Source organism: Cotesia glomerata, linkage group LG9 (genome assembly GCF_020080835.1).
Source record: "Cotesia glomerata isolate CgM1 linkage group LG9, MPM_Cglom_v2.3, whole genome shotgun sequence".
In the NCBI taxonomy this organism is placed as follows: Eukaryota; Metazoa; Arthropoda; class Insecta; order Hymenoptera; family Braconidae; genus Cotesia; species Cotesia glomerata.
This window is the reverse complement of record NC_058166.1, coordinates 8696841-8709451: the sequence shown is the minus strand read 5'-3', so window position 1 is coordinate 8709451 and position 12611 is coordinate 8696841. Positions and strand designations below refer to the sequence as shown.

Genomic DNA, 12611 nt, shown 5'->3' with positions numbered 1-12611 from the left:
ATCCGAGACAAGTACTGACTACTTTATTCAGTCACGTATATATATTATTATTATTATTATTATTATTATTATTATTATTATTATTATTATTATTATTACACAGAGGAAAAATTAACTTCATGACAGCAAAATATTCTTGAATTTAAAAAACTCGTAGAGAGAAGGCCGATTTTATTGTTTCAAGAATTACTTTTTCTTGGTTTCTAAATTCTTACTTTAAAAGCTGTTTATGCTCGGTTTAATAATATAACTTCTTAATTATTCAGTTAAGAAGTTATATAATCTGATTCTTAAATCAGCAAACATATTTTTTTCGGATAAACATTAATTTAAACACCAGATGGCACGTCAGCGAACAACAGCCATAACACTAATGACAATATTGTAATTTTTGTTTAGTTAGTTGTGATTCTTTGCATCAGACGATCGTCTTTGTGCTCAATTGTTATTGTAATGCACGAAATTAATAAATACCATCTCTATTAGAACAAAATTCATTATAATTCGATATAATAACTACTTGGGTGTAGAGATTCATTTAAAAATTAAAAATATTTGTATTGCACGTCTCATAACGCGAAGCGTTTAAGTAGTGCTTACTCTCACTCTCTCAAGATCAAGCAATTATCTCAGCTTAAATTACTTTTATCCGATTTTTTTTGCATTTTGAGTATTAAATGAGTTAGATAGTATAAAAAAATCATTTTGAAAAAATATTTCGGTGGACATCGGGTTGTCTGTATGTGCGGATGATGTATGTGGTCACGATAACGTCCAAAAAACTTCACTTTTTGAGTCCATTTTTTTTTTTTCATTCGCTTTAGTATCATTCTGAATAATAGCTTATTGAAAATTACCGTCTAATTCAATGTAATTTAATTCAAAAATTAATAAATTTATTAATAGTGAATAGTCTTTTATATATATATATTAGGGTGTCCGTTATTTCCCAAGTTGATTTTGTTTTCGCGATCGCCCCCTCGATTTTTAGTTCTTGACCTAAAAATAAATATCTTACACGAATAAGCTCTCAATTACCAAATTGAACCGTGCCGAAATTGAGTTACATTTCTCATTTAAATAACATGGGAATTTGGAACTTTTTGCAATTATTTTTTTTTCTTTAAAAAAAATGTCACCACGATTATGGTCGGTGCATATTCTGATGAGAAATTGAATGCTCTACAAAAAAGTTTTCTTATAATTTTTTGATAAAATCATTCCTTTAGAAGTTATTTGAGGTTAAAGTTGTATTCACAGTTATTATCATAATTTTTCAGTCTTGCTATAAAGTTTTTTGTGTTATAATCATATATTTCATCTATAAATGTTCCGAAAATTCTATCAAAATGATAAATATTTACAGTAACGTTAACAATACGATGTATTGAATACATTTTTAATAATATTGCCGCTTATTTGTATTTTTCTGTCTCTATTCACATTTATTTGTTAAGCAATTTTTAGTCGCATTATAATAAGTATTTTTGTTTTCATGAATAATTTGCACTAAATATGTTTTTTTTCTTTTTTATGAGTTAAATTGTTGATGTATTCTTGAGTTAATCGAAGCGCTCTTTCGGCTACATCGTTAACAATTGTAGATTATTAACAATGTCTAATCCTTCCAAACAATCATTATTGGTGACCCATGTCTCAAAGTTAATCTCTAGCAATTTTTTATCTATGTTAAATCAAACAAAAAATTTCATCGAATTTGAATTAATAAAAATTAATTTATTTAATAAAAAAATCAATATCTTTTTTTGTGAATTGATAATTTCATTATTTGAATTAACTATATAGCGTTTTGGGGGAATCAAAATCAAAATTTTTATCACATCTTAATACTTTAAGGTAGTTGGATCCTACAAGACATATTTGAAGAAAATTATGGAATTTTTTTTATTGAAAGATAATTATATTAATAATTCACCACGAAAATTTCAGATTAATTCACCACATCGTTTTTGAGCAATGAATTTTCGAAATTACAACATTAACACGCAGAAGTATAGAAAGATGGTGAAGTTAGTATGAAATTATTTGCATCAATCGAGTGGTATGGAAGATTTCATACTAACTTTACCATCTTTCTATACCTCTGCGTATAATTGATGCAATTTCGAAAATTAATTACTCAAAAACGGTGTGGTGAATCGATCTGAAAATTTGGTAGTGAATTGTTAATATATTTATCTTTCGATAAAAAAAATTTCATAATTTTCTTGAAATATGCCTTGCAGGACCCAACTGGCTTAATCATTTTTCATTTTATGTGAAGTGATATATTTGGATTGAAAAAAATCAAATCAGCTTTTTCACCAGTTAAATACCACAGATGGTTTTTGAATTTGTGCAATACTGCCTCAGAAATTTTCTTATCGGTCGTCCTGTATTGATACAGTTTTTATATAATTTAAATCTTGGTATAGAGCTGATGCTGCAAGAAGTGCCACAAACCAAAATGACACATAAATAAATAATATGAATGAACATATATCCAAAAGATTTTATTGCGTTTCAAGATCTAACTCGAAAATGTGCCGAAATATATATATTTTCAGCGAATAACTCGCTTTTGACATCTAGCGTGCATGGTGAAATGCAAGTGGTTTATAAAATTTGATTTTATTGGCACTCTAATAATGCAACTAAAAATTGCTTAACAAATAAATGTGGATAGAGATAGAAAAAATACAAATAAGCGGCAATATTATTGAAAATGTATTCAATACATCATATTGTTAACGTGACTAACTATTAATCATTTTAATAAAATTTTTGGAAAATTTATAGATGAAATAAATGATTATAATACAAAAAACTTTATAGCAAGACTGAAAAACTATGATAATAACTATGAATACAACTTTAACCACAAATAACTTCTAAAGGAATGAATGATTTTATCGAAAAATTATAAGAAAACTTTTTTGTAGAGCATTCAATTTCTCATCAGAATATGCACCGATCATAATCGTAGTGATATTTTTTTTAAAGAAAAAAAAATAATTGCAAAAAGTTCCAAATTCCCATGTTATGTGAACGGGAAATGTAACTCGATTTCGGCACGGTTCAATTTGGTAATTAAGAGCTTATTTGTGTAAGATATTTTTTTTTAGATCAAGAACTAGAAATCCAGGGGGCGATCGCGAAAAAAAAATCAACTTGGGAAATAACGGACACCCTAATATATATATATATATATATATATATATATATATATAGATATATATATATATATATATATATATATATATATATACTAGCTGTTACCCGCCCGCTCCGCTGGGCACTTCATAGAATTGTATTTTTAGAGATCTAGACTTGAAATTTAATGGGAGTATTGTTTAAATTTGTACAGATTTCAAATTTTATCAGATTGGCCCGTTCCTTTTATCCCTGTGATTATTCTAGCTAATATTCATTGTAAATTTTGATGTGCAATCACTATGACATTCCAGTGGTTTTTTTCCAAAAATGAATAATGACTGAAACAAAGAAAAAAATTTGAAATGATCATTGAAAGTTTCAGTTAAAGTAATTGCGTGTCTCATAAGTGAAGTTGAAATTTGGCTAGCTTAAAGCGTGACGAATTTTGCCGTTAATTTAAATTTCCTCCGTGACATCAATTTTTCATAGAAACTTATTTGTACATGTTTTTAACGAATTCTCTTAGAATAAATAGCCAAATTCCTTTTTCACATCTCAAGTGCTTAGAAAATGCATTCATTTCAATCTGTTACGTTCCCGCGATCCGGTAATAAGAACAATTCATGGGTTATGTGATCAGCAAAAGTAAAATGTATGTAAAATTCTTAGTCCGTTGAGTGAATAGCTACATGTAAAGTTAAATTTTGGAAACCTTACAATGACTTTTTTTGCCGCTGCCAAAGAGACGATTGTTGTGAGAAAATATAATTATTAAAAAAGGAAAATATTTAAATCCGTTGGCCTTGGAGGCCATTCCCGTAAGTTCCTGTTTCTCTTGCGATTCTATCAAATTCTATATCTGTAGGAACTGTATTTGAAAAGTATAAATTTTTTGACAATTATCACTCCCACACTCTTATATGGGAGAGGAATTCCATAAGATCCTATTCGAGAAAATTTCTACATTATAAACAAAAGGTTTCAACAAAACTTCAAGTCCATAGAAACTTTTGTTTGGAAATGAGAGATTTTCATTGTTAACACCCCCGCAATCCCTTCTAGGTTTAGAATTCGAGAAAATCCATTCTTAGCTGAACTTGACATCATACACGAAGATTCTCACCAAATTTAGAGTCTGTAGAAGTTACAGTTTGGAAATTAAAATTTTAGATTTTAGCACCCATCCCCGCAATTCCTATCGGAAATAGTCTTTATTGAAGTTCATTGTGAGATGATCTCTACATGAGAAATAAAAAGATTTTTACCAAATTTAGAGTTTTTAGAAGCTATATTTTGGAAATTAAGATTTTTTATTGTTAACACCCACCCCCGCGATCCTTATTGGAGGTAATTCGTTGTAAAGTCCGTTCTTAAATAATTTCTATATTATATGTAGAAGACTTTTACTAAATTTGGGGTCTGTAGGAGCTATAGCTTGGAAAATAAAAATTTTATTTGTTAACAACTACCCCTACAAACCCCTGTGAGGTGAACCATCGTGAAATTCGTTCGTATATTATTTCTACATCTCTTACAGAAAATTCTTACCCAATTTGGAATATATGGGAGCTGTAGTTTATAAACGGAAATTTTTTATTGTTAACGCCCCCGCAATTCTCTTTGAGGTAGAATATCGTAGAATTCGTTCATAAATTATTTTTCCATCACTTGCAGAAAGTTCCTACAAAATTTGGAGTCTGTAAGAGCTACAACTTTAAAATTCAAAATTTTCATTGTTTATACCCATCCTCGCAACCCTTGTGGGGTGAGATATCGTAAAATTCGTTTATAGATTATTTCTCTATCTCTTACAGAAGATTCCTACCAAATTTGGAGTCGATAGGAACTATAGTTTAAGAACGGGAATTTTTCATTGTTAACGCCGTCGCAAACCCCTTTGGGGGAGGAATTTAATAAAATCCATTCTTAGCTGAACTTGACAGGAAAATTATACCGGAAGATTTCTACCAAATTTAGAGTCTATAAAAGTTACAGTTTGAAAATTGAAATTGAAAATTCTAACACTCACCCCCGCAATCGCTATTGAAGGTAGAATTTATTGAAATCCTCATTTAGATCACTTCTACATCACACATAGAAGACTCTCACCGAATTTGGAGTCTGTAGGAGCTATAGCTCGGAAATTTAAAATTGTAATTGTTAACACCCACCCCCGAAATCCATATTTGGAGTAGGTTATCATTAAATATGCTCTTAGATCATTTCTACCTCAAATATAGCAGATTCTTACCAAATTTAGAGCCTGTGGGAGCTTTAGCTTAGAAATTTAAAATTTTCATTGTTAGCACCCACCCCCGCAATCCATATTTGGAGGAAGTTGTTATAAAATCCACTATTAGATCATTTCTGGATCACATATAAATGATTCCTACCAAATTTGAAACCTATAGGAGCTATAGTTTAGAAATTTTTTATTTTCATTGTTAACCCCTACCCCGCAATCTTTATTGGGGATGAATTATCATAAAATCCGCTCATAGATAATTTCTACATCACATATAGGAGATTCCTACTAAATTTGGAGTAGATAGGAGCTATAGTTTAAAAATGGGAATTTTCCATTGTCAACGCCTCCGCAACCCCCCTTGTGGGTGGAATTTCGTAAAATCCGTTCTTAGCTGACCTCTACTCGGCGAAAGGAATATTCCTACAAAATTTCAAATCTCTACGCCTTATGGTTCCAGAGATATCGTGATGAGTCAATATATAGGTGGAAATCTCATATATATATATATAGATAGATTTATTGGCACCAGATGTACAGCTTGTCTAACAAACTCTGATACATCTTTCACTTAAATCTACTTTTCTTACACTAATTTTATAATTTATTATTTTATTTTAGTATTCCAACTTGATAGTTAATCTATATTTCAATCTATAACGCTAGTAAATACTTTCTTCGACTTTGGGTCGTTTCCTTAGTTTCAGTTTATCGCATATAGCAGATTCTTTTCAAATTTGGAGCTTATAGGAGCTACAGCTCGAAAATTTAAAATTTTAATTGTTAAAACCCACCCCGCACCCCTCTGTGGGGAGGGATATCGTAAAATTCGTTCATAAATTATTTTTACATTACTTACAGAAAATTCATACAAAATTATGAGTCTGTCAGAGCTGTAGCTCGGAAATTTAAAATTTTCATTGTTAACGCCCACCCCCGCAATCCATATTGGGGGTAGGCTGTCATTAAATCCGATCTTGAATCATTTCTACATCCCATAGAACAGATTCTTACCAAATTTGGAGCCTATAGGAGCTACAGCTCGGAAATTAAAAATTTTCGTTGTTAAGACCCACCCCCGCACTCCTCTGTGGAGTGGGATATCGTAAAATTCGTTCATAAATTATTTTTACATCACTTACACAAAATTCATACAAAATTAGGAGTCTGTAGGAGCTAAAAGTCGAAAATTTTTAATTTTCATTGTTAACGTCCACCCCCGCAATCCATATTGGGAGTAGATTGTCATAAAATCGACTCTTAGATAATTTCTACCTCGCATATAGCAGATATTTATCAAATTTTGAGCCTTTAGGAGCTACAGCTAAAAAATTTAAAATTTTCATTGTTAAGACTCACCCCCGCATTCTTCTGTGGAGTGGGATATCGTAAAATTCGTTCATAAATTATTTTTACATCACTTACACAAAATTCATACAAAATTAGGAGTCTGTAGGAGCTAAAAGTCGGAAATTTTTAATTTTCATTGTTAACGTCCACCCCCGCAATCCATATTGGGAGTAGATTGTCGTAAAATCCGCTCTTAGATCATTTCTACATCACATATAGGAGATTCCTACCAAATTTGAAGTCGATAGGAGCTATAGGTTAAAAATGGGAATTTTCTATTGTTAACGCCCCCGCAACCCCCCTTGTGGGTGGAATTTCGTAAAATCCGTTCTTAGCTGACCTCTACTCGGCGAAAGGAATATTCCTACCAAATTTCAAGTCGCTACGCCTTATGGTTCCAGAGATATCGTGATGAGTCAATATATAGGTGGGAATCTCTTATATATATATAGATTAGGGTGCTTCATTTGAGACGACTATTTTTTTTTTCTCACTCCATTGACGAAATATTGTTCTTTACATAGAAAAAAAAATTCTCACTAAGGGATAGTTCTTAATTTCAATTTTAAGTACTCGCTGGATGAATTTGAAGTTTTCTCATTTAATTAACCCGTTAAAATCATTTTTTTTTTGCTTAAATTATCTATAGCATAGCGACATTTCATGACATTCATTTGACCATGGGCGGAAGTTGTAGAGGGATCCTTCCTCTTTAAAAGCTCTGACAGCTTATTTCCAATTTATTAGCTATCTCGCCAATAAAAAATTGTATATTCGATTTTTGCTTAAAAGTCGTGGTTTTTTGATTTTTTCTCCTAAACTATTGATCTGACACCAAAATTGCAAAGGACATTTTTTGTAAAGAATTTAATTTTCTTCAAGATAGATTGATAGCTAAACCCTTTCAATGAATTTACTCTGAGATAAATTTAATTAATTACAAGAAAACAATAAATGACACTATTTTATCGTAATTTTTATACTTTTTAATAAAACAACAGTTAATAAAAAAAATTATAACATTGAATATTTTTATAATCAACCATTTTGATATCGTTATAATGCCTAAATTTTTAAAATTTTGAATCATCTTACAAATATTCTCATAAATATAGTCCTTACATAAAATATATCCAAAATATATAGTCATACATAACTCCAGCTCACAAAAAAAAAAAGTGGCATGTACTTTGGACCGGACCTACCTATTAAAATGAATATTGACCCACTGAATTCGAATTTCAAGTCCGTTTGACCCGGTCACCCTCCAATTTTGAGCATAATCCAAAAAACCCCAAAAAATTGCAAAAAACTGCAGTCACAGCAATGAAAAAATTCTTCTGGACCCGGATCAAGTATGATTTTTATGTATCTCAATTTACTGAAACTAAATCTGAACGTTAAGTAGCCTGGTAAGCCGACCAAATTTGCAAAAAAAAAAAAAAAAAAAACGAAAAACCCAAAAAAATTGCAATAAGTCATGAAAAATTGAAGTTATCGAGATAAAAATTTTTTTCGACTCAGATTGAGTATGATTTTCATGTATTTTGTTCCACTGAGTTTGAATCTGAAGTTTTCTTGCCCCGTTAACGTTTTAAAATTAAAAAAAATCTCAAAAAACCAAAAAAATCGGGAAAATTGCAGCTATAAATATGAGAAAAAAATCTATAAAACATGATTAAATACTTTTCTTGTATTTTTTCGCGCATAAAATACAAATTAAGAATCTGAAAATATAAAAAATTTTTTAATCTATAAAAAATGACGTATAACTAGAATAAAGAGAACGATTTTCTCGAATTTTAAACTGTTCTTCATTGGTATCGAACTCTTTTGTTCTCAAATGATCTACGCAGTAAATTTTTCTTCCGTTTGTTATTATCTCTTGTATTTCATGCGTAAACCAATACAAGAAAAGTATTTAATCATGTTTTATAGATTGTTTTTTCATATTTGTAACTGCAATTTTCCTGATTTTTTTGGTTTTTTGAGATTTTTTTAATTTTAAAACTTTAACGTGGCACTGGGCTAATTAACGTTCAGATTTAGATTCAGTAAATTGAAATACACAAGAATCATACTTGATCCGGGTCCAGAAGAATTTTTTCATTGCTGTGACTGCAGTTTTTTACAATTTTTTGGGGTTTTTTTGCATTATGCTCAAAATTGGAGGGTGACCGGGTCAAACGGACTTGAAATTCGGATTCAGTGGGTCAATATTCATTTCAATAGGTAGTTCCGGTCCAAAGCACTTTTTTTTTGTGAGCTGGAGTTATTTATGACTATATATTTTGGATATATTTTATGTAAACTATATTTATTAGAATATTTGTAAGATGATTTAAAATTTTAAGAATTTAGGCATTATAACGATATCAAAATGGTTGATTATAAAAATATACTATGTTACAATTTTTAACTTCCCGCTAAGAAAATTGAAAATTTTCAAAAATCGGGAAGTTATTGGTTTTACCCCGTTTTTCGAAAATCGAGTTCTCATCAGATCTAGACGTTTTGAGGTCCTAGAAAACTTCCCTGAATGTTTTCGCGATGATGTCCGTATGTCTGCCTGTGTGTGTGTGTGTGTGTGTGTGTGTGTGTGTGTGTGTGTGTGTGTGTGTGTGTGTGTGTGTGTGTGTGTGTGTGTGTGTGTGTGTGTGTGTGGCCGTATGTAAACCTCTCATACTTTTTGAACGGTTTGACCGATTTCATCGCGGTTGGCGCCATTCGAAAGGGCTCGACTAAACTTAGATTTTAAATACCATTTGGACCGATTCGAATCAGTAGATTTTGAGAAATCTCAAAAAAACTACAAAAAAAAATTTTTTGAAATGTCGTTTTTTTGGAATTACTTTTAAATGGCTTTACCGATCTATTCCAAAATCTCATAAGCTCTTAAGATAAAAAACCACGTCGATCACCGCAAGCCCGGTCAAAATCGATTGATTCGTTCGTGAGTGATCGTTGTCGAAAAAAAACCGAAAAAAGTGTTTTTTCGGTATTACTTCGAAATTACTGGCTCGATTAATTTGAACTTAATAGTTCTTTATAGAGTTTTGAAAATTGCGTCGAATGCCGCCAACCGCGTGAAAATCGGTTCATTTATTCAAAAGTTATTGCCGTTTGAAAATTCAAAAAATTGTGTTTTATTAAACTGCTATTAGAGTTTTGAGCTCGGAAAGCTCAAAATGACACAGCAATCATATTTTCGAGCTCGAAGAGCTCAAAAACGTAATGTGTAACTTTGAGCGCTTAAGTACAAAATGAGCGGGAAGTTGCAAGGATGGCCTTTAGAGTCAACCGTCATCCTAATTTTTTTTATCAACTGTTGTTTTATTAAAAAGTATAAAAATTACGATAAAATAGTGTCATTTATTGTTTTCTTGTGATTAATTAAATTTATCTCAGATGAATTTCATTTAAAGGGTTCAACTATCAATCTATCTTATAGAAAATTAAATTCTTTACAAAAAAGGTCCTTTGCAATTTTGGTGTCAGATCAATAGTTTAGGAGAAAAAATCAAAAAACCACGACTTTTGAGCAAAAATCGAATATACAATTTTTTACTGGCGAGATGGCTCATAAATTGGAAATAAGCTGTCAGAGCTTTTAAAGAGAAAGGATCCCTCTACAACTTCCGCCCATGGTCAAATGAATATCATGGAATGTCGCTATGCTATAGATAATTTAAGCAAAAAAAATGATTTTAACGGGTTAATTAAATGAGAAAACTTCAAATTCATCCAGCGAGTACTTAAAATTGAAATTAAGAACTATCCTTTGGTGAGAATTTTTTTTTCTATGTAAAGAACAATATTTCGTCAATGGAGTGAGAAAAAAAAATAGTCGTCTCAAATGAAGCACCCTAATATATATATATATATATATATATATATATATATATATATATATATTGTGACATGGGAAAAATTTTGTAAAATTTGAAATTACGATTTTTAAAATTATTAGGTTGGCTAAGCTGAGGAAAAGCAGAGATTCGACGCGCCGGTGTCGCCCCAAACAGCCTCCCGATCAGAATGACAAGCTCGAGGTAAAATTAGTAAAAGAAAACGCGCCGAATTTAAATTAAAAATTTAAATAAAAAGAATACCGGAATGAGTGTGAACTATTGTTGAATGCATGAGTGAGTGAGACTAGACTATAGCGATCAGACGACCCACGAATTTCTACGAGCCATCGACGATCAACGCGACATCGGGCCGCGAGGATGTAACGACGAAAAAATTTGAATGGACCAATGACGACGGAGAGCGATCAACAACAAGTATGCGAGGCGCCATCTGAACACGAGGCTGATCACTAATCGAAGTATCGACCAATCATCGATCGCCCAGAGGAACGAACGCAACCACGACTGACTACGGCCGGCTGGAAAATGCCGTGAGCTGTTTGTGCCGTTTTTTTGGTTGCGCAGAAGAAAAAAACACATGTTGCCGAGGAAGCAGCCATTTTTATGAAATTCTGATCTGGACGCCGTGACTGTGGCATCGTGCAGTTCTCTTTTTTGATTATTTATTGCTGTTTTTTTTTTTTTTTTAAATTTGTCGCTGACGTGAGTACAATTGTGTACATTATTGTGCAATATTTCGCCGAGTTGTTTTGGACACTACGACCCCGGACACGCCATCGCCGAGACATCGACGCTCTTCCGTCAGTTTTGCCGCCAACTTCGCCTACTTAGCCAGCATCGCCCGAGACGTCTACGGTAGCTGCAGGGTAAGTCTGGTCGCTGTCTTTATTAGCCCCAGGGTGTCATCACCGCGAATTTCGTCGTGTTAAAATAATTTGTTTATAATTCGAGTTGCACGGAATTAGATAAATTCCGTGCGGTATTTTTGAAGCTTAGTGACGACACTCTGCGGCACGGTACCATTGAGTCGCGTATTTGTGTGTGTGAAATTTTTGGTCGGGATTATAAGTACTGTTTACCTACCTCGAGCTTCAAATACCCGACAAAGCGGCTTAGTAAATTGCTTTGGAAAATAAGTTGACTAATTTGAATACTTCGCATAATTTGATTTTTTTTTTCTTGTCATTGTTGAACAATTCGGCGATTTGAATTATTTTTGGATAATTTTGAGATCTTTATTAGGTTTTTGCGATTGAATTTATTATATTCTCTAGAAATTTATGTATTAAAAATTTTGCGATTGAAATTATTGGTTGAATTTTGCGATTGAAATTATTATTTTTTTTTTAAAAAAAAAAAAAAACTTCTTAAATAAATTTTGCGGTTGCGATTTTTGATAAAGTTTTGCGATTGAGATTTTGTTATTAAATTTGGCGATTGAAATTTTTGATAAAATTTTGCGATTGAAATAATTATTTCCTTTTTAATTTTTGAATAAATTTGGCGAGTTGAATTAATTATTTGTTTTGAAAATTTTTGAATAAATTTGGCGAGTTGAATTAATTTTTTTTGAAAAAAAAGACTGTAATTTTTTTTTGGTTACTCGAATACTTTTTTTTTTGTAATTTGTTTTATTTTGAAATGTTGAATCATTGCGTTAGCACTAGTTTTGCGTTAGAATTATTTTTGCGTTAAAATAATTTTTGTTATTAATGCGACATTGCCGACAGAATATATTTGTTGTTGAATAAATCGTTGCTGGATTAGAATTGCACGCCTCAATTATTTTTTTTTAATTGTTGTTGCTCTGATTAACTGATCCCATCGTCCAATTTCGATTTCTTTGTCCGGCGATTGCCGTTATTCGATTTTTGAATCTCTTCACCACCGACCCGCCGCCCAAAGAAGATCAACAGCGATATCGACCCGTGGAACATTGAGTTCCTGGCGCCCAACCAAATCTACGAACCAGGTAGGCCAATTAATTT

At 31.6% G+C, this 12611-nt stretch overlaps 1 protein-coding gene across 1 annotated transcript in view; it reads right to left on the bottom strand.

Moving 5' to 3' along the window:
• LOC123271556 (putative uncharacterized protein DDB_G0279653) overlaps positions 1-12611 on the bottom strand; it is a 214510-nt gene that overhangs the window by 3624 nt on the left and 198275 nt on the right. The gene's annotated exons all lie outside the window — the stretch shown is intronic.